The sequence below is a fragment of the Hordeum vulgare genome, chromosome 7H (genome assembly GCF_904849725.1).
Source record: "Hordeum vulgare subsp. vulgare chromosome 7H, MorexV3_pseudomolecules_assembly, whole genome shotgun sequence".
Lineage (NCBI taxonomy): Eukaryota > Viridiplantae > Streptophyta > Magnoliopsida > Poales > Poaceae > Hordeum > Hordeum vulgare.
This window is the reverse complement of record NC_058524.1, coordinates 326,100,722-326,124,959: the sequence shown is the minus strand read 5'-3', so window position 1 is coordinate 326,124,959 and position 24,238 is coordinate 326,100,722.

Genomic DNA, 24,238 nt, shown 5'->3' with positions numbered 1-24,238 from the left:
GCACTCATGCAATGGATGAGCGCAAGCAAGATATGTTGGCACTTAGGATGGCAAAGAGAATAATGATGGGAAAGGAAGACAAAAAGGTGTGAAGTGCTCACATCAATGAGGACAACCATAGAAGAGAGAAAGCCAAAATGATAGGTATGATGTGAGGAGTAGGGATTGACATGCAACGAATGCACATATGAGCTAAGGTCAGCTCTACAATGGAACTAGTGGGGGTGCATCCAACTTGCTTGCTCCTGAATACCTAGAGCTCATTTTAGGAGGCTCATCATTGGAATATACAAGCCAAGTTCTATAGTGTAATGGTCCCCACATAGTTATGCATGAATGATAATCTCTATGGAGTATAAATATAACAATGGAGTACGAGTGTGGATCTTTCAAAAGGAATAGTAGTGTGCCCCCTTCTCTCTTTTTTTGTGTGACCTCTTTGGCTCTTTCTATTTATCTCTCATTTGTCCTCTTTGGGATCTTTTCATTTTTCCTCTTTGGGATCTTTTAATTTGTCCTCTTTGCAATCTTTTCCTCACTTAAGGGAAACACTCTATGTTTTACAGGAATAAAAACAAGATCATCACACTTTATAAGAAGTACTCAACAAAAAGACAAATGAAAACTATCATGATGTATGCAAATGTATGACTCTGCCAGTGTAGCAGGATATGCAATGAAACTAGCACGTCATCTAGCAGTAATAAGGGCAAGGCCCAACTAGCATGTGGCTCCTCGATCAAGCAAAAGCATGTATGACATGATGATCAAGTCATGAGATGGTGGATGTTGCATGGCAATGTATCTCGGAAAGCCTATGGAAATGCCTTAATAAGTAGGTATGGTGGCTGTGTTGACGAAAGATATAATGAGGCTTATGATGACAGAGCGTATCATGCCAAGCGTTTGGATGCACTGGCGAAGTTTGCACCAACTCTCAAGATGAGAAAGGGCAATGCACGGTACCTAAGAGGCTAGCAAAATATGGATGGAGGAAGTGTAAATCAATCAAATACTCACATTAGTCCGAAGAACTCATACACTTATTATCGATAACTCTCTATCTAGTCAAGAAACTCAGAAAGAGACAAGTATCCCGAGGAGGAGTGTTTGGGGGTTTGGGTATCTTTGCACATCCTCGTCCCATGGTAACGTGAGGGTACTCTATATATTCCAACCCCTCCAAAGGTTAGCGGTCCATCTAGTAGCTAGAGTTCTCAACTATTTTTTAATAGTTTTTTAAAAACACACGGATTTCCCAAAATACGACACCTATTACTAATAGGCTCAAGCTCTTGACACCAATAGTCCAAACATTACTCAAATCAGTACATCAAAACTATTGCAAGTTACTACTATACTTAAATAGCAACCTCCGTTACCTACTCATGCAAGACACACAACTCAGTGCAACAAGCCAACTCTCTAAACAAGATAAGCATGATAACTCAAGATAGTTCCAAAATCAACCTAAATAAAAGCTCTTAAAAGGGTAAAGCATGAAAAATAAGAGCTAAGCATGAGAGCAGCTATGAAAAGATAAAGAACACACAAAAAGATAAGCATGAAAACCTATGTAGTGTTCTAGGATGGAGTGGAGCGTGTTTCTCCCCCAACCAAGGAAGGCTAGGTCCCAACTTATTATGAACAGAAAGCAAAACTAAAACAAACTAAAAATTAAAGAGCGGGACGCCCCAAGCATAGCACATAACATATGAAGTGATACAAATATAGCATGGAGAAGGACGAACTGATGATTCTTGATAGAGAAGGGGATGCACGGGGGCATCCCCAAGCTTAGACGCTTGAGTCTCCTTGAATATTTCTTGGGGTGCATGGGGCATCCCCAAGCTTGAGCGCTTGACACTCCTGGATCTTCTTTCATCATCTTCCATCGCATACTTGAAAACTCCCTTCATACGAAACTCATCATAAGCTGATTAGAGTGGTTAGTGACCATAATAAAATAATTTATTCTCTACTGGTAATAAGGATTTTCATAAAGAGCTACTTTTTCTCAAGATTGCCAAAAGGTTTTTCGCAAAGGAAAAGCAAGCTTAAGAGTTGCAAAATGATGAAAACACAAAATGTGGCAGAATCTGTGAAAAACATAATAGCAGGTAGTAAATAATTTTTTCGGCGCACTTCTGCAACTAAAATCAAAAAACTCAGAATAGATGCCAGAAAGACAATTATATAGATCATGATTTCAAAAATATATCAGATCAAAAACATGATATGGTGATTTTTGGCGAATTTTTCCGTCAAGCAGACAGAATCTGTTTCTGGACAGCATGTCACAACTTTTGAACTTTCTTGCAATCGGAGGCTAAATCTTGGCAAAAAGCTTTAAAATAAAGATACAATGATGTTACAGTAGTGACAAGCATCAAGACCACTAAAACTTAAAGTAAAAACAAATTGGGTTGCCTCCCAACAAGCGCTTTCTTTTATGCCTTTGAGCTAGGCATGATGCAAAAAAGGAGGATCAAAATTCACCAATGTCATCGGAATCATCAAAACCTTCAAACGGATCCTCAACAAGTTCATCCTTATTTTTCCTAGGGAACGGATACGTACCTTTCGCTTTCCCACGTAAGCGTATGTGTCCTTTACCTATATCAATGAAGCCTTTCATGGCTCAGAGGAAATCCCTTCCAAGCACTATGTTTCCTTGGTTTGGCTTCATGATGAAGAAATCAACCGTTGCACTCCTTTTAGAGAATGTAACCAGGACATCTTTTACCTTTCCCTGGATTTCAGAAATATCCCCATTAGCATGTTCATGATAAGATATAAAAAATTGTCCATGTTTAAAAAGCTTAGAGAATCATAAACAACTTTTGGCATTGTAGAAACCATGGATCCAATATCACAATAAGCAAGGAAATCTTGGTTAGAGATGCTAATTCTAAAAAGAACGCTCCCAGTCATCATCTATTTTCAAAATCTTTTTCTTATCAACCATGGGTTTATCTCTTTCTCTTAAGTCTAGAGCATCTATTTTCCTTTCGATGGTAGCAAGTCCATCTATAATATAGGCATGTTGTTGGCACGCCTGTTGTTTCTGTTAAGATAGGAGATCATTGTTATCACGGTTTATGTGACGTGGCTGCTAGTGTTAGTGCAATACATCAATCCTTATATGATGAAATCAAAGATGAGATTGCACCTATTGAGATAGAACCTATTGATGTCACTATTCAGCTTGCCAATAGAGATACTATCTGCCCTGTTGGAATTGTTAGGGATGTTGAAGTCTTGTGTGGTAAAACGAAGTATCCTGCTGATTTCCTCGTTCTTGCTGCCACCCAAGATAGCTTTTGTCCCATCATATTTGGCAAACCCTTCCTCAATGCCGTCAATGCTCATATTGACTATGAGAAGCAGGCTGCCACTGTTGGTTTTGAAGGTGTGTCACATGAGTTCAATTTATCCAAGTTTGGTAGACAACCTCATGAAAAGGAGTTACCTAGTAAGGATGAAACTATTGCCTTAGCCTCTATTGTCGTGCCTCCTACTGATCCCTTAGAGCAATACTTGCTTGAGCATGAAAATGATATGCATATGGATGAAAGGGATGAGATAGATAGAGTTGTCTTAGAACAATATCATGTCCTTAAGAATAATCTGCATGTTGAACTGCTTGGGGATCCACCCCCGCCAAAGGGTGATCCTGTGTTCGAGCTTAAACAGTTGCCTGATACTCTTAAGTATGCTTATCTTGATGAAAAAGAGATATATCATGTCATAATTAGTGCTAGCCTCTCAGAGCATGAAGAAAATAAATTACTAAAAACTCTGAGGAAGCACTGTGCTGCTATTGGATATACTCTTGATGATCTTAAGGGAAATAGTCCCACTCTATGCCAGCACAAGATTAAAACTGATCCTCATTCCAAACCAGTTGCTGATCATCAAAGGAGATTAAATCCTAAGATGAAAGAGGTACTAAGAAAAGAAATACTAAAGCTCCTGGAGGCAGGTATTATCTATCATGTTGCTCATAGTGATTGGGTGAGTCCGGTGCATTGCGTCCCAAAGAAGGGAGGCATTACCGTTGTCCCTAATGATAAGGATGAATTGATCCCACAGAGGAATATTACTGGCTATAGGATGGTGATCGATTTTAGAAAATCGAATAAAGCCACTAGGAAAGATCATTACCCGTAGCCTTTTATCGACCAAATGCTAGAAAGACTGTCTAAACACACACACTTCTGCTTTCTAGACGGTTATTCTGGTTTCTCCCAAATACCAGTTGCACAATATGATCAGGAGAAAACCACTTTCACCTACCCTTTCAGTACCTTTGCTTATAGATGTATGCCTTTTGGCTTATGTAATGCACCTGCCACCTTTCAAAGATGTATGATGGCTATATTCTCTGACTTTTGTGAAAAGATTGTTGAGGTTTTCATGGATGACTTCTCCGTTTACGAGTCTTCTTTCGATGATTGCCTCAGCAACCTTGATCGAGTCTTGCAGAGATGTAAAGACACCAATCTTGTCTTGAATTGGGAGAAGTGCCACTTTATGGTTAATGAAGGCATCGTCTTAGGACATAAAATTTGTGAAAGAGGTATTGAAGTCGATAAGGCTAAGGTTGATGCAATCGAGAAAATGTCATACCCCATAGATATCAAAGGTATAAGAAGTTTCCTTGCTCATGCTCGTTTTTGTAGAAGGTTCATTAAAGACTTCTCTAAGACTTCTAGGCCTCTTACCAATCTCTTGCAAAAGGATATTCCTTTTGTTTTTGACGATGATTGTGAGGAAGCCTTTGAAATACTTAAGAAGGCTTTAATTACTGCACCTATTGTTCAACCACCTAATTTGAACTTACCTTTTGAAATTATGTCTGATGCTAGTGATTATGTTGTTGGTGTTGTTCTAGGGCAAAGAGTTGATAAGAAGTTGAATGTTATTCACTATGCTAGTAAAACTCTAGACGGTGCCCAAAGAAACTATGCTACTACGGAAAAGGAGTTTTTAGCAGTCGTGTTTGCATGTGAAAAGTTCAGGTCTTACATAGTTGATTCCAAAGTCACTATTCACACTGATCATGCTGATATTAAGTACCTCATGGAGAAGAAGGACGCTAAACCTAGACTTATCAGATGGGTTCTCTTGCTACAAGAATTTGATTTGCACGTTGTCGACACAAAGGGTGCTGATAACCCCGTAGCAGGTAACTTGTCTAGGTTGGAGAACGTTCTTGATGACCCACAACCTATTGATGATAGCTTTCCCGATGAGAAATTGAATGTCATCAATGCTTCACGTAGTGCATCGTGGTATGCTGATTATGCAAACTATATCGTTGCCAAATATATACCACCTAGTTTCACATACCAGCAAAAGAAGAAATTCTTCTTTGACTTGACACATTACTTTTGGGATGATCCTCACCTTTATAAGCAAGGAGTAGATGGTGTTATTAGAGGTTGTGTACCTGAACATGAACAGGGACAGATCCTATAGAAATGTCACTCCGAGGCCTATGGAGGACACCATGCGGGAGATAGAACTGCACACAAGGTATTGCAATCAGGTTTCTATTGGACCACTCTCTTCAAGGATGCCCGTAAGTTTGTCTTGTCTTGTGACGAATGTCAAAGAATAGGTAACATCGGTAAACGTCAGGAAATGCATATGAACTATTCACTTGTCATTGAACCATTTGATGTTTGGGGCTTTGATTATATGGGACCTTTTCCAAAATCCAATGGGTATACTCATATCCTAGTTGTTGTTGATTATGTCACTAAGTGGGTAGAAGCTATCCCCACTAGTAGTGCTGATCACAACACCTCTATCAGGATGCTTAAGGAAGTTATCTTCCCTAGATTTGGAGTCCCTAGATATCTAATGACCGACTGTGGTTCACATTTCATTCATGGTGCTTTCCGTAAAACACTTGCTAAGTACGATATCAACCATAGAATTGCGTTTCCCTATCAACCTCAGTCCAGTGGTCAAGTAGAGCTAAGAAATAGAGAGATTAAACTGATTCTGCAAAAGACTGTCAACAGGTCTAGAAAGAATTGGTCTAAGAAGCTCGATGATGCACTGTGGGCTTACAGAACTGCCTATAAGAATCCCATGGGCATGTCTCCGTACAAAATGGTGTACGGTAAAGCATGTCATCTACCTCTTGAGCTAGAGCATAAAGCTTATTGGGAAATCAAAGAGCTCAACTTTGATTTCAAACTTGCTGGTGAGAAGAGGTCATTTGACATTAGCTCACATGATGAATGGAGAACTCAGGCATATGAAAATGCCAAGTTGTTCAAAGAAAAGGTAAAGAGGTGGCATGATAAGAGGATACAAAAGTGTGAGTTCAATGTAGGTGATTATTGTTGGAAATATGCCCTAGAGGCAATAATAATAGTTATTATTATATTTCTTTGTTCATGATAATCGTTTATTATCCATGCTATAATTGTATTGATTGGAAACACAATACTTGTGTGGATACATAGACAAAACATTGTCCCTAGTAAGCCTCTAGTTGACTAGCTCGTTGATCAAAGATAGTCAAGGTTTCCTGGCCATAGGCAAGTGTTGTTACTTGATAACGGGATCACATCATTAGGAGAATCATGTGATGGACTAGACCCAAACTAATAGACGTAGCATGTTGGTCGTGTCATTTTGTTGCTACTGTTTTCTGCATGTCAAGTATTTGTTCCTATGACCATGAGATCATATAACTCACTGACACCGAAGGAATGCTTTGTGTGTATTAAACGTCGCAACGTAACTGTGTGACTACAAATATGCTCTACAGGTATCTCCGAAGGTGTTCGTTGAGTTAGTATGGATCAAGACTGGGATTTGTCACTCCGTATGACGGAGAGGTATCTCGGGGCCCACTCGGTAATACAACATCACACACAAGCCTTGCAAGCAATGTGACTTAGTGTAAGTTGCGGGATCTTGTATTACGGAACGAGTAAAGAGACTTCCCGGTAAACGAGATTGAAATAGGTATGCGGATACTGACGATCGAATCTCAGGCAAGTAACATACCGAAGGACAAAGGGAATGACATACGGGATTATATGAATCCTTGGCACTGAGGTTCAAACGATAAGATCTTCGTAGAATATGTAGGATCCAATATGGGCATCGAGGTCCCGCTATTGTATATTGACCGAGGAGTCTCTCGGGTCATGTCTACATAGTTCTCGAACCCGCATGGTGTGCACACTTAAGGTTCGACGTTATTTTATGCGTATTTGAGTTATATGGTTGGTTACCGAATGTTGTTCGGAGTCCCGGATGAGATCAAGGACGTCACGAGGGTTTCTGGAATGGTCCGGAAATGAAGACTGATATATAGGATGACCTCATTTGGTTACCGGAAGGTTTTCGTGCATTACCGGAAAAGTTTCGGGCTCATCGGTAGTGTACTGGGAGTGCCGGGAGGGGTGTCGGGGACCATCAGGAGGGGTGTCACCCCCCCAAGGGGTCTCATGGGCTATGGGAAGAGATAAACCAGCCCCTAGTGGGCTGGAATAAGTTCCCACTAAGGCCCATAAGGTTTGAGAAGGAACAAACACAAGGTGGAAAGAGTTTCCAAGTGGGAAGGTGGAATCCTACTCCAAGTAGGATTGGAGTAGGACTCCTCCACCTCCAATTTCGTCCAAACCTTTAGGTTTTGAGGCTGCGTCCTCCCCTCCCTCCCTCCTATATATAGTGGGGTTTTAGGGCTGATTTGAGACAACTTTTGCCACGGCAGCCCGACAACATACCTCCACGGTTTTACCTCTAGATCGAGTTTCTGCGGAGCTCGGGCGGAGCCCTGCTGAGATTAGATCACCACCAACCTCCGGAGCACCGTCACGCTGCCGAAGAACTCTTCTACCTCTCCGTCTCTATTTCTTGATCAAGAAGGCCGAGATCATCGTCGAGCTGTACGTGTGCTGAACGCGGAGGTGCCTTCCGTTCGGCACTAGATCGGAGCGGATCGTGAGACGGATCGCGGGACGGTTCGTGGGACGGTTCGCGGGGCGGATCGAGGGACGTGAGGACGTTCCACTACATCAACCGCGTTTCTTAACGCTTCTGCTGTGCGATCTACAAGGGTACGTAGATCGGAAATCCCCTCTTGTAGATGGACATCACCATGATAGGACTTCGTGCGCGTAGGAAAATTTTTGTTTCCCATATGACGTTCCCCAACAGTGGCATCATGAGCTAGGTTCATGCGTAGATGTCCTCTCGAGTAGAACACAAAAGTTTTTTGTGGGTGGTGATGTGCGTTTTGCTGCCCTCCTTAGTCTTTTCTTGATTCCGCGGTATTGTTGGATCGAAGCGGCTCGGACCGACATTACTCATACGCTTACGAGAGACTGGTTTCATCGCTATGAGTTACTCTGTTGCTCAAAGATGATCGGCGAGTGTCGGTTTCTCCAACTTTAGTTGAATCGGATTTTACCGAGGAGGTCCTTGGATGAGGTTAAATAGCAATTCATATATCTCCGTTGTGGTGTTTGCGTAAGTAAGATGTGATCCTACTAGATACCCATGGTCACCACGTAAAACATGCAACAACAATTAGAGGACGTCTAACTTGTTTTTGCAGGGTATGCTTGTGATGTGATATGGCCAACGATGTGATGTGATATATTGGATGTATGAGATGATCGTGTTGTAATAGTTAATATCGAATTGCACGTCGATGGTATGGCAACCAGCAGGAGCCATAGGATTGTCTTTAAACTAACGTTTGTGCTTGCAGATGCGTTTACTATATTACTAGGACGTAGCTTTAGTAGTAATAGCATGAGTAGCACGACAACCCCGATGGCGACACGTTGATGGAGATCATGATGATGGAGATCATGGTGTGACGCTGGTGACAAGAAGATCGTGCCGGTGCTTTGGTGATGGAGATCAAGAAGCACATGATGATGGCCATATCATGCCACTTATGAATTGCATGTGATGTTAATCCTTTATGCACCTTATCTTGCTTAGAACGACGGTATCATTATGAGATAATATCTCACTAAAATTTCAAGACGAAATTGTGTTCTCCTCGACTGTGCACCGTTGCGACAGTTCTTCGTTTCGAGACACCACGTGATGATCGGCTGTGATAGACTCAACGTTCACATACAACGGGTGCAAAACAGTTGCACACGCGGAACACTCGGGTTAAGCTTGACGACCCTAGCATGTGCAGACATGGCCTCGGAACACATGAGACCGAAAGGTCGAGCATGAATCGTATAGTTGATATGATTAGCATAGAGATGCTTACCACTGAAACTATTCTCGACTCACGTGATGATCGGACTTGAGATAGTGGATTTGGATCATGTACCACTCAAATGACTAGAGAGATGTACTTTTTGAGTGGGAGTTCTTAAGTAATATGATTAATTGAACTAATTGTCATGAACATAGTCTAATGGGCTTTGCAAATTACGATGTATCTTGCGCTATAGCTCTACTGTTTTTATATGTTCCTAGAGAAAATTTAGTTGAAAGTTGATAGTAGCAAACTTTGCAGACTGAGTCCGTAAAACCGAGGATTGTCCTCGTTGCTGCGCAGAAGGCTTATGTCCTTAATGCACCACTCGGTGTGCTGCACCTCGAGCGTCGTCTGTAGATGTTGTGAACATCCGACATACACGTTCCTGATGACTACACGATAGTTCATTACAAAATACTTAATGGCTTAGAAGAAAGGCGCCGAAGACGTTTTGAAACGTCACGGAACATAAGAGATGTTCTAAAGATATGAAATTGTGATTTCATGCCTGTGCCCTTCTTAAGAGGTATGAGACCTCCGACAAGATTCTTTGTCCACGAAGTAGAGGAGAAAAGCTCAATCATTGAGCGTCTGCTCAGATTATCTGAGTACGAAAATCGCTTGAATCAAGTGGGAGTTGATCTTCCAGATAAGTTAGTGATGGTTCTCCAAAGTCACTGCCACCAAGCTGTTAGAGCTTCGTGATGAACTATAACATATCAAGGATAGATACAATGATCCTTGAGCGATTTGCGATGTTTGACACCGCGAAAGTAGAAATCAAGAAGGAGCATCAATAGTCGATGGTTAGTAAAACCACTAAGTTTCGAGAAAGGCAAGGGCTAGAAGGGATACTTCGTGAAATGGCAAAGCAGTTGCTGCACTAATGAAGAGACCCCAGATTAAACCCAAGCCCGGGACTAAGTGCTTCTGTTATGAGGGGAACGGTCACTGAGGCGGAGCAACTCTAGATACTTGGTAGATAAAGAAGGTTGGCAAAAGTCAAAAGAAGTATATTTGATATACATGATGTTGATGTGTACTTTACTAGTAATCCTAGTAGCACGAGGGTATTGGATACCGGTTCGGTTGCTAAGTGATTAGTAACACGAAATGAAAGCTACGACATAAACGGAGACTAGCTAAAGGCGAGGTGACGATACGTGTTGGAAGTGTTTCCAAGGTTGATATGATCAAACGTCGCACGCTCCCTCTACCATCGGGATTGGTGTTAAACCAAAATAATTGTTATTTGGTGCTCGCTTAAGCATGGACATGATTGGATCATGTTTATTGCAATATGATTATTCATTTAAAGAGAATAATGGTTACTCTATTTGCTTGAATAATCACCTTCAATGGTTTATTGAATCTCGATCGTAGTGTTACACATGTTCATGATATTGGTGCCAAAAGATACGAGGTAATGATAATAGTACCACTTAGTAGTGGCACTGCCGCTTGAGTCATGTTGGTATAAATTGCATGAAGAGGCTCCATGCTGATAGATCTTTATACTCACTTGATTTTGAATCACTAGTGACATGCAAATCATACCACATGAGCAAGGCCTTGTTTTCATTGAGATGAAACAAGATAGTAACTTGTTGGAAGTGATACATTTTGATGTATGCAGTCCAATGGGTGCTGAGGCACGCAGTGGATATCATTATGTTCTTACTTCAATGACGATTTGAGTAGATACAAGAGTATTTACTTAATGAATCAAAAGTCTGAAATATTGAAAAGTTCAATTCTGTTTCGGAGTGAAGTTCGTCGTAACAAGAGGATAAATTGTCTACGATATGATCATAGAAATGAATATCTGAGTTACGAGTTTTGGTACGCAGTTAAGACAATGTGGAAATTGTTTCGGAGTTCATGCCACCTGGAACATCATAGTGTGATGATGTGTCTGAACGTCATAGCCACGCACTATTTGGTATGGTGCATGCTATGATGTCTCTTATCGAATTACCACTATCGTTTATGGGTTATGCATTAGAGACAACCGCATTCACTTTAAATAGGGCACCGCGTATTTCCCTTGAGATGACACAGTATAGACTGAGGTTTAGAGAAATCTAAACTGTCGTTTCTTGAAAGTTTGGGGCTTCGACACTTATTTGAAAAAGTTTCAGTTTGATAAGCTCGAACCCAAAGCGGATAAATGCATCTTCATAGGATATCCAAAACAGTTGGGTACATCTCCTATCTCAGATCCGAAAGCAAAGTGTTTGTTTCTAGAAACAGATCCTTTCTCGAGGAATGGTTTCTCTCGAAAGAATTGAGTGGGAGGGTGGTAGAACTTGATGAGGTTATTGAACCATCACTTCAACCAGTGTGTAGAAGGGCGCAGGAAGTTGTTCCTGTGGCGCCTACACCAATTGAAGTGAAAGCTGATGATGGTGATCATCGAGCATCGGATCAAGTTACTACAAACCTCATAGGTTGACGAGGTCGCATACTACTGCAGAGTGGTACGGTAACCGTGTCTTGGAGGTCATGTTGTTGAGCAACAGTGAACCTACGAGTTATGGAGAAAGCAATGGTGGGCCCGGATTCCGACAAATGGCTGGAGGCCATGAAATCCGAGAGAGGATCCATGTATGAAAACAAAGTGTATACTTTGGAAAGAACTACTTGATGGTCATAGGACTATTGAGTAAAGATGGATCTTTAAAAGGAAGACAGACGATGATGGTGATAAGTCACAATTAAGAAAAGCTCGACTTGTCGCAAAGATGTTTCCGACAAGATCAAACAGTTGACTATGATGAGACTTTCTCACTCGTAGCGATGCTAAAAGTCTGTTAGAATTATGTTAGTAGTTGCTGCATTATTTATGAAATATTGCACATAGGATGTAAAAACATTGTTTCCTCGACGGTTTCCTTGAGCAAACATTGTATGTGATACAACCATGAGGTTTTGTCGATCCTAAAGATACTAACAAGTATGCAAGCTCCAGCGATCCTTCAATGGACTGGTGCAAGCATCTCAGAGTTGGAATATACACTTTGATGAGATGATCAAAGATTTTGGATTTGTACAAGGTTTATGAGAAACTTATATTTCCAAAGAAGTGAGTGGGAGCACTATAGAATTTCTGATAAGTATATGTGGTTGACATACAAGGTTGTTTCAAAGGAGTTTTTCAAAGGAATACCTGGATTGCGCTACTTGAACGTTGAGCATCAAAGATCTATGGAGATAGATCGAAAGCGCTTAATAGAAGTTTCAACAAGATGCATGCCTTGACAAGTTTTTGAAGGAGTTCAAAATAGATCAGCAAAGAAGGAGTTCTTGGTTGCGTTGTAAGGTGTGAATTTGAGTAAGACTCAAAACCCGACCCCGGCAGAATAAAGAGAATAGACGAAGGTCGTATTTTATGCCTTGGTCGTAGAATCTAAAGTATGCCATGCTGAGTACCGCACCTGATGTGTGCCTTGCAGCAAGTCTGTTAAGTGGTACACAGAGTGATCCAGGATTGAATCACGGATCAGCGGTCAAAGTTATCCTTAGTAACTAAATAGACTAAGGAATTTTTCTCGATTATGGAGGTGGTTAAAGAGTTCGTCGTAAAGGGTTACGTCGATGCAAGCTTTGACACTAATCCGAATAACAATGAGTAGTGAAACGGATTCGTATAGTAGAGTAGATATTTGGAGCATTTTGGAATAGCACGTAGTAGCAGCATCTATAAGATGACATAAAGATTTGTAAAGAATGCACGGATCTGAAAGTTTCAGAACCGTTGACTAAAACTTCTCTCACGAGCAAGACGTGATCAGACCTCAGAACTATATGGGTGTTGGATTCGTTGAAATCACATGGTGATGTGAACTAGATTATTGACTCTAGTGCAAGTGGGAGACTGTTGGAAATATGCCCTAGAGGCAATAATAATTAGTTATTATTATATTTCTTTGTTCATGATAATCGTTTATTATCCATGCTATAATTGTATTGATTGGAAACACAATACTTGTGTGGATACATAGACAAAACACTGTCGCTAGTAAGCCTCTAGTTGACTAGCTCGTTGATCAAAGATGGTCAAGGTTTCCTGGCCATAGGCAAGTGTTGTTACTTGATAACGGGATCACATCATTAGGAGAATCATGTGATGGACTAGACCCAAACTAATAGACGTAGCATGTTGATCGTGTCATTTTGTTGCTACTGTTTTCTGCGTGTCAAGTATTTGTTCCTATGACCATGAGATCATATAACTCACTGACACCGGAGGAATGCTTTATGTGTATCAAACGTCGCAACGTAACTGGGTGACTATAAAGATGCTCTACAGGTATCTCCAAAGGTGTTCGTTGAGATAGTATGGATCAAGACTGGGATTTGTCACTCCGTATGACGGAGAGGTATCTCGGGGCCCACTCGGTAATACAACATCACACACAAGCCTTGCAAGCAATGTGACTTAGTGTAAGTTGCGGGATCTTGTATTACGGAATGAGTAAAGAGACTTGCCGGTAAACGAGATTGAAATAGGTATGCGGATACTGACGATCGAATCTCAGGCAAGTAACATACCGAAGGACAAAGGGAATGACATACGGGATTATATGAATCATTGGCACTGAGGTTCAAACGATAAGATCTTCGTAGAATATGTAGGATCTAATATGGGCATCCAGGTCCCGCTATTGGATATTGACCGAGGAGTCTCTCGGGTCATGTCTACATAGTTCTCAAACCTGCAGGGTCTACACACTTAAGGTTCGACGTTGTTTTATGCGTATTTGAGTTATATGGTTGGTTACTGAATGTTGTTCGGAGTCCCGGATGAGATCAAGGACGTCACGAGGGTTTCCGGAATGGTCCGGAAACGAAGATTGATATATAGGATGACCTCATTTGGTTACCAGAAGGTTTTCGTGCATTACCGGAAAAATTTCAGGCTCATCGGTAGTGTACTGGGAGTGCCGGGAGGGGTGCCGAGGACCATCAGGAGGGGTTTCACGCCCCAAGGGGTCTCATGGTCTATGGGAAGAGATAAACCAGCCCCTAGTGAGCTGGAATAAGTTCCCACTAAGGCCCATAAGGTTTGAGAAGGAAAAAACACAAGGTGGAAAGAGTTTCCAAGTGGGAAGTTGGAATCCTACTCCAAGTAGGATTGGAGTAGGACTCCTCCACCTCCAATTTCGGCCAAACCTTTAGGTTTTTAGGCTGCCTCCTCCCCTCCCTCCCTCCTATATATAGTGGGGTTTTAGGGCTGATTTGAGACAACTTTTTCCACGGCAGCCCGACCACATACCTCCACGGTTTTACCTCTAGATCACGTTTATGCGGAGCTCGGGCGGAGCCCTGCTGAGATTAGATCACCACCAACCTCCGGAGCGCCGTCACGCTGCCGGAGAACTCTTCTACCTCTCTGTCTCTCTTGCTGGATCAAGAAGGCCGAGATCATCGTCGAGCTGTACGTGTGCTGAACGCGGAGGTGCCGTCCGTTCGGAGCGCATCGTGGGACGGATCGCGGGACGGTTCGTGGGACGGTTCGCGTGGCGGATCGAGGGACGTGAGGACGTTCCACTACATCAGCCGCGTTTCTTAGCGCTTCTGTTGTGCGATCTACAAGGGTACGTAGATCGGAAATCCCCTCTCGTAGATGGACATCACCATGATAGGACTTCGTGCGCGTAGGAAAATTTTTGTTTCCCATGCGACGTTCCCCAACAATTATGTCTTGCTATATAATTCTCGTTTAAGATTCTTTGCAGGCAAGCTTCTCTCTAAATGGGAAGGTCCCTATATTGTTGAGGAAGTATATCGTTCCGGTGCTATCAAGATCAACAAAACGGAAGGTAATTGTCCGAGAGTTGTAAATGGGCAGAGAATCAAGCATTACATCTCAGGTACTCCCATAAATGTTGAAAGCAACATTGTCAATACCATAACTCCGGAGGAGTACATAAGGGATATTTATCAGCCTGTTTCAGACTCCGAAAATGAAGAGGTATGTGATTCGGTAAGTAAACCGACTCCAAAACTTTTCCCTTAGCAATTTTCCTCCGTTTTGGAATATTTGAAAAATAGAAAAATTTCAAGTAGCCCGGAAAGTGCACGAGGAGGCGAAAAGCCTGCTAGGCCCGGCCTACCCCCCCTGGTCGGGCCTGGGTGGCTTGTGGCCACATCGTGCGCCTCCCTGAATCCGTTTTCGTGTAGAGTACTCCGTCTGGTTTGGAAAAAATCATTATATATTCTCCCGAAAGGTCTGATCTCTATATCACGCAAATTTCCTCTATTTTCGTTTCAAGCTTGTTTCTGCTGCAGATCTAGATCGCTATGACGTTCCCAAAAGCTCCGAAGGACAAGATCTTTGAGAAGGTCATCAATCCTTACTTAGCGGGAGTGCTACAACACCCTCAATCTATCGAGATGCATGAGGGGATGTTGCACATCTGTGATGTTGAGGGGGCCAAGAAGACCGGAAGCATGGAGGCGAGGCTCGAAGAAATGGAGCAACAGGTCTTCAAGTGCTAAGGGATGGTGGAGCATGGACTCAACGCCAACCACATGATGATCACGGAGTTCACAAACAAGCACAAGATTGATGACAATGATATTGGGAAGCACCTCTCCAGGCTCTATGACAGGATTGATCACCTCCAAGCCCAGATCTATGACCTGCAGAACCAAAACTGTGAGTATGAGTATAGATTTAAATCAATACGGTTGGCTGCAGATTTGAGGATTTCGGAGACTCGTTCATCTTTCCATGATGGACGACCTATGCCTTGGAAGACGGAGGATCAAACTCATGTTGCAACAACTCCACCACCATCACCTCTAAATGAAGACAACTGAGCAGGGGTATGGGCAATCCCCTTGGCTTGTGCCAAGCTTGGGGGAGTTGCCCCGGTATCGTATCACCATCATATCTTTTGCCTTTACCATTGTTTTAGTTTGTTCCTTTTCAATTTTCTCTTTCTCTAGGAGAATAAAGGTTTTAGTGTTTTAGGCTTGAGTTTTGCTTTGTGTCACCCACCGATGTATTCAAGCTCGTGAGTCGTATAATAAACAGTGTCTTAGTTGAAGGGCTTTGCCTCTTGCCATGGTCAAAAGATTGAGAAAGAACAAAAGCATGAAAGATCATGTAGTGATCTTATGGGAAGTGATGGCTTCACATATAAAAATAATGATGATTGAAACTTGTTGAGGGTAGACAAAAGTAGACCTTGGTCATTGTTGCAATTAATAGGAAGTGATAAAAGAGGAGAAGTTCACATATAAATATATCATCCTTGACACCATCTATGATTGTGAACACTCACTAAACTATTACATGCCTAGAAGTAGATGTTGTACAAGGAAGACAACATAATGAATTGTGTTTGCTTGGTTTCGAACAATGCTATATGATTAGAGATCCCTTAGCATGTGACGATTGCTTCCACCTGATATTAGCCAAAACTCCCGCACCAAGTAGAGATACTACTTGTGCATCCATAAACCTTCATCCCAGTTTTGCCATGAGTGTCCACCATACCTACCTATGGATTGAATAATATCCCTCAAGTAAGTTGTCATCGGTGCAAGCAATAAAAATTGCTCCCTAATATGTATGATCTATTAGTGTGTGGAAAATAAGCTTTGTACGAACCTATTTTGAGGAAGACATAAAAGCGACAGACTGCATAATAAAGTTCTTTATCACAGGAGGCAATATAAAGTGACGTTCGTCCGCACTAAGAGGACACGCATCCAAACCTCAAAAGCGCATTACAACCTCTGCTTCCCTCTGCGAAGGGCCTATCTTGTACCTTTACTTTTTTTCCTTGAAAGAGTCATGGTGATCTTCACCAATTCCTTGTTTCGCCTTTATCTTGGCTAACGTCATATGCTAGGGAAAGATTTATATTCATATGTCAACTTGGAGGTAAGTATTCATGAATTATTATTGTTGACATTACCCTTGAGGTAAGCAGTTGGGAGGCAAAACTATAATCCCCTATCTTTCTGTGTGTCCAGCTGAAACTTTGATCTCATGAGTACCACATGAGTTGTAGCAATTGTAGAGAATGAAAAGATGATTGAGTATGTGGATTTTCTTTACAAGCTCTTATTTGACTCTTTCTAATGTTGTGATAAATTGCAATTGCTTTAATGACTAAAGGCTATCGGTTGTTACTTCTCGGTAAGGTTCTTCATCCATACTTTACTTTGTGAAGAAATTGTCACTTTAGCATGAGAGATTATATGTTGGTAGTGTTGTTCTAATCATGATCATGATGCATGCATGTTCGTATCTTGTTTTGTCGACACCTCTCTCCCTAAACATGTGGTCGTGTTTATTGATCAAGGCTTTCGCTTGAGGACAAGCGAGGTCTAAGCTTGGGGGAGTTGATATGTCCATTTTGCATCATGCTTTCATGTTGATATTTATTGCTTTTTGGGTTGTTCTTACACTTCGAGGTACAATATTTATGCCTTTTCTCTCTTATTTTGCAAGGTTTACATGAAGAGGGGGAATGCCGGCAGCTGGAATTCTGGCCAGAAAAAGGAGCAAGTTTGAGATGCATATTCTGCGCAACTCCAAAAGCCATGAAAATCGATGTGGATTTTTTGGGAATATATAAAAAATACTGGGCGGAAGAAGTGCCAGAGGGGCGCCACCAGTAGGCCACAAGCCTGCCAGGCCCGGCCTACCCCCCCTCCCCGGGCCTGGGGGGCTTATGGGCCCCCTGTTGCCCCTCCGGCGCTCATCTTTTGCTATATGAAGGGTTTCGTTCCAGAAAAAATCAGAAGGAAGCTTTCGGGAGGAGCCGCCGCCGCCACGAGGCGGAACTTGAGCAGAACCAATCTAGCGCTCCGACAGGACGATCCTGCGGGGGAAACTTCCCTCCCGGAGGGGGAAATCGTCGCCATCGTCGTCACCAACACTCCTCTCATCGGAGGGGACTCATCACCATCAACATCTGCATCAGCACCAGCTCATCTCCAAACCCTAGTTCATCACTTGTAACCAATCACCGTCTCACGACTCCGATTGGTACTTGTAAGGTTGCTAGTAGTGTTAATTACTCCTTGTAGTTGATGCTAGTTGGATTATTTGGTGGAAGAGTTTTTGTTCAGATCCTTGATGCTACTCATTACCTCTCTGGTCATGAATATGATTATGCTTTGTGAGTAGTTACTTTTGTTCCTGAGCACATGGGATAAGTCATGCTAATAGTAGTCATGTGAATTTGGTATTCGTTCGATATTTTGATGTGTTGTATGTTGTTTTTCCTCTAGTGGTTTTATGTGAACGTCGACTACATAACACTTCACCATTATTTGGGCCTATAGGAAGGCATTGGGAAGTAGTAAGTAGATGATGGGTTGCTAGAGTGACAGAAGCTTAAACCCTAGTTTATGTGTTGCTTCGTAAGGGGCTGATTTGGATCCACTAGTTTAATGATATGGTTAGACTTTGTCTTAATTCTTCTTTCGTAGTTGCGGATGCTTGCGAGAGGGGTTAATCATAAGTGGGATCCTTGTCCAAGTAAGGGCAGTACCCAAGCGCCGGTCTACCCACATATCAAACTATCAAAGTAATGAATGTGAATCATATGAACATGATGAAAACTAGCATGATAGAAATTCCCGTGTGTCCTCGGGAGCGTTTTGCCTCCTATAAGACTTTTTCCAGGCTTGTCCCTTGCTACAAAAGGGATTGGGCCACTTTGCTGCACCATTTCTATTTCTGTTACTTGTTGTTTGCTACGAATCACCTCATCATTCAATCACTTGTTACCGATAATTTCAATGCTTGCAGATATTACCTTGCTGAAAACCACTCGTCAGATCCTTCTTCTCCTCGTTGGGTTCGACACTCTTACTTATCGAAAGGACTATGATAGATCCCCTATACTTGTGGGTCATCTGGCAAGCCCTGTCTCCCCTCTAGCCCACCTTTGGTGCTCTGGAAGCTTCCGTCATGCTGATTTTTATATATTTTTCTCGTGATTTTTGGGACTCTATAAACTTGGCTAAAAGTCCCTACAAAAAAACGTCAGCAGACAGAATCTGGCACTGGGTGCACTGAGTTAGAAGGTTAGTCCAAGTATGTGTAAAAAGATATAAAAGTGTAGCAAAACATATAACAATGTCACCCAAAAGATCATGGAACTAGCAGAAATTATAGATATGTTTGAGATGTATCAAGGAGCAGTGGTTCTTTGGAGTAGCAAGCACCGGCTGGGTGGAAAGCAAAGCTTTGGGCTCTACAAACGCTACTTCTGCTTCATCATTCCACTCGAACACATCTGATTTCTTCATTAGTCGGTATAAAGGCAGTGCCTTCTCACTGAGACGAGAGATGAACCGACTCAATGCTGCCAGGCAGCCTCTGAGTTTTTGTACGTCCTGCACCTGCACAGGGCTTTGCATTCGGACGATGGCGACGATCTTATCGGGGTTAATGTCGATCCCTCATTCGGAAACGAGAAAATAGTGTAACTTGCCACCAGGAAGCTGAAAGTGCACTTGGTTGGATCTAGCTTCATATCATACTTCCTCAAATTAGAAAATGTTTCTGCTAGGTCGGTCAGCAGGTCGGAACCGTTGCGTGACTTGACCACAATATTATCCATGTATGTTTCAACGTTTCAACTTACGTGATCGAGTAGGCACTTCTGGATCATACGCATGAAAGTTGCATCAGCATTCTTCAGACCAGAAGGCATGGTGATATAACAGAAACACCCGAAAGGGGTGATGAAGGCCGTTTTTATTTTGTCTGGACCAAACAGATGGATCTGATGGTAGCCAGAATAAACATCGAGGAAAGATAAACGCACACACCCCGTAGTTGAATCGACAATTTGATCAATGCGGGGGAGCGAGAAGTGGTCTTTTGGGCACACCTTGTTAATGTTCTTGAACTCGATACACATGCGAAGGGATTTGTCCTTCTTGGGTACCATGACGACATTCGCGAGCCACTCGGAGTGGCAGACCTCGCGAATGAATTTTGCCTCCAAGAGTCGCCACACCTCCTCGCAGATTGCTTTTCTCTTCTCCGCAGCAGACCATCGCAAGCGCTCCTTGACCGGCCTTCACTTCGGATCCACTCTCAAGTGGTGCTCAGCCAGCTCCTTGGGTACACCCGGCATGTCAGCAGGCTTCCATGCAAAGATGTCCCTGTTCTCACGGAGGAACTAGGTGAGCTCGGCTTCCTATTTGTTGTCGAGTGTTGTGGATATGTTGGTCGGAGTAGCATTGGGATCTGTCCGGTGGATGTGCACTGGTTTGACCTCGCCTGCCGACTGAAAAGCGTACTCAGAAGAAGGCTTCTTGGAGCGCATTAGGTCGAGAGGGTTGGCGTTCTTCCAATACTCTTCCAATTCGATTACAGCCATCTGCTGATCTGCAGTTTTTGATCCTTGTTGCAAACACTCTTCTGCTCTCTGCCGATTACCTGAGACAGTGATGACTCCTTTAGGCCCTGTCATCTTCATCTTCAAGTACACATAACATGGTCGGGCCATGAAACGTGCATAGGCAGGACGACCTAGAATGGCATGATATACACTCTCGAAGTCTACCACCTCGAATGTCAGCTTCTCCTTGGGAAAGTTCTTGTCGGAGCCAAAAACAACATCCAATGCGATATGGCTGAGTGACTGGGCCTTCTTTCTTGGGATGACTCCATGAAATGACATGGTGCTCTTGCTGAGTCAGGACATCGGAATGCCCATTCCCTTGAGAGTTTCTCCATACGAGATATTCAGTCCGCTTCCTCCATCCATCAATACTTTACGAATTCGAATACCCTCCACAACTGGTTCGACCACCAGAGCCTGTCGACCGGGAGTCAGAATGTGAGTTGGGTGATCTGATTGATCAAATGTTATGGGGTTCTGCGGCCACTTCAGGTACGTTAGGGTGGAAGGCACTGCCATGTTGACTTTTCTATTGATGACCTTCAGTAGACTTTTTCTCTCCACGTCAGCAAAAATCATAAGCGTTGCTTGGACTTTAGGGAAATCATCTTTTTCTTTGTCGTTTTCTTTTCTAGGGTCTTCTTCACTTGATTGACCCTCTTTAAACTCCTAGATAAACAATCGGCACTACCAAGTGGTGTGCTTTGGCAATATCAAATTGCCCTCTTCGTCTTTTTTCGTGTGGAATACACATGGCTGATCTAGAACATCCGATCGAGTCTTGGATTTCTTGGGAGGAAACGGTGTCTTGGACTTCCCTTGTATTTTCCTGCCGCCAGAGCGGCTGCTTCTGCTGGAGTAGCGCTTTCAACCTTTCACTTGTGCTTACGATTGGAATTGGGGTCAGTGTCGACTGCTTTACCTTTGCCGCTACGGAGGCAGTCTTCTTCCTCCCCGTTTGCATAACGGGTTGCTATCTCCATCATTCTGCTCATTGACATGTCGCGTGTCCAACCGAACTTCAGATACAACTCCCTGTACCTGACGCTTGCTTCAAAGGCGCAGACTGCTTGATGCTCTGTGACATTCTCCACTGTGTGGTGTAGAATAGTCTAGCGATGGGTATAATCGCGCAAGGATTCACTCGCCTTCGCGCAAGGACTCACTCGGCTTCTGTATGCAATGTTGTAACTCAGAAAGGTCGACAGGGCGCTTGTAGGTGCCCTCGAAGGTCTTGATGAACACTCGGGCCAAATCTTCCCAACAGTATATGTTTGAGGGGGCCAACTAATTCAGCCATGCACGGGCCGAACCATCTAGCATCAGGGGTAAGTGCTTGATCGCAACATTATCGTTGTTGCCGCCAATCCATACTGGGACTCGATAGTCGTCCAGCCAGGTTTCACGCTTGGATTATCGTGTGAATTTGCTGATTCCAGCCGCCAACCTGAAGTTGGGGGGAATATCAGCAGAGCGAATTTCTCTGCTGAAACACTCTAGACCAAAAACTGAAGTACCACTTCCACTCGGATGATCTCCATAGAAACCATATCTGTGAGCTCTGCCCCGGTCGATCCTTCTCTGCGCGAGCACATTTCTCACATCAAATCCTGGATTTCGCTCGTCACCAAACGGGCACCGGTCATCGTAGTGTCGGGACACATATGTGCCGCTCCGCGGAGGAGAATGCACCCGACGGTGGTCATCACGGTGATAACGAGCGGGAAATGGTTCCGCCCCTGGTCTCTGTGCTGACTCTCGGTAACCCCCGTCCCTGCGGCGCTGGGGTGACCCTGGACTGAAAACTGAACGGACTGTGTGTGCTCTTGGTGAATTGATGCGAAACCTATTGAGTGACTGCGATACAGTTGAATTGTGTTGTTGTGTTGCTTGAAGCAAAGTGCGGATCTCCACTAAGCCTCTACCAGCCTCTGAATCTGATAGCTGAATAGAGTCTGCTATCTTAGCTGCTGCTGCAACGTTAAGTACCGGAGTATGATACACCTCGATGTTGTCTTGACGACCATTGGAGAAGAGTTGTCGCTGACGCGACTGGAAGTTGGAGGACGACGACGATCGTGTCCAGTCGACGGTTCGCCAGCCTCGTGCTCGCCGCGACCGAACCCGGGTGAGCTATCCAGGGAGCCCGCCATGGAGACCTCCGCTGCTGGGTTGCAGCTCTCACACTCGGAAGGAACATCAGTCTGATATGATGCCGAGTGGATCCGGTCCCGAAGGGGCACAATAGGCTCGATGGCAGCGGCCTGAGGAGTCGACGGAGATAACACCTAGTGATCCACTGCGAGCTTCACCCAGCGCTGGAGTCGTGAGCGACCGGATCGCTTGCGTCAACAAACAGCGGAGTGAACAGCCGACAGCGGAGTAGACGGCTGCCAAAGGAGTACGCCGAAGGAGCTCGCATGGAAGTGCGTCGCTCCACAGATTGGGAGCGCCTCGATGTCAAGTGGCGCTACCTGAAGCCATGCCGAGTCATCGGCGACCAAGATGAGGGCACAGAAACGGATCTCAGCACCCATGAACGAATCGCAGCAGGAAGACATGACGAAGAGTGAAAATCGCAAACTTGCTGGAAGTCGCTTAGATGCCTGCCCCACGGTGGCCGCCAACTATTGTGGGAATGAACCTCACAGTAGAGGTGTAGGGTACGAATGGAGAGGGCTGAGTCCTAGCTACGGCAAGCTTGTACATAGGATGTATGAGTTCAGGCCCCTCTCTTAGAGGTAATAGCCCTATGTATCAGTGCTCAAGAGCTCTTGCAGTGTGGAATGTGTATTACAAGGGGTGTGAACCCTTGTGCCAGAGGGGAGGGGTGGCTTATATAGAGTGCGCCACCCCTCAACATGGCCTCGTCATCTAAGGGCTCGATCAATATGGTTTAAAGATATACGTTACTGATAACGTATGTAGGTAATTTATGCTATTCATCACTATTAACTGAGTGCATGCCCGTTGGCCTCCGTGGAGGTGGCTTCTGGTCTTCTTTGTCGACTAGAACCGTCCAAGTGGAAGTAGACCGTCGAGTGGATGGGAATATCTTTCGAGTGTTTATGTACCGAGTGACTACTGAGGTGCCATGATCATCCAGTCGGAATCTTCTGTGTGACCCTTCAGCTAATAATGAGGTACCCTTGGGTAGGACATTTAGGTTAGGCCTATGACCCTACCCTAGGTACATATCCCTATCACACCCCCCCTCTAGCCAACGATATCAATCCTTTGACAGTGTACTTAGGCCGGTACAATACCAGTTTGAATGACTACATTTGTGTGTTGTTAAATGTTAGGCCTGTTGGAGTTAACACACTTTTCCACTTCTTATTTTTCTTAAATAGCGTGCTTAAACCTGCACACTCAAGCTATCATTTGGAAATTATTTTGTCTATCATGGATATATTTGGTTAATGTTTAGCCTATGGTGCTTAACATGCCTCTCGATCTACATACACAGGACAATTTTGGGAACGACTATTGTTTTTCATCAAGGTTAGTTTCATCCCATGGCTTATATATACTCACAGCTCAGGATATCGGTAGCTGGTACCATATAGGCCAGGGGCTA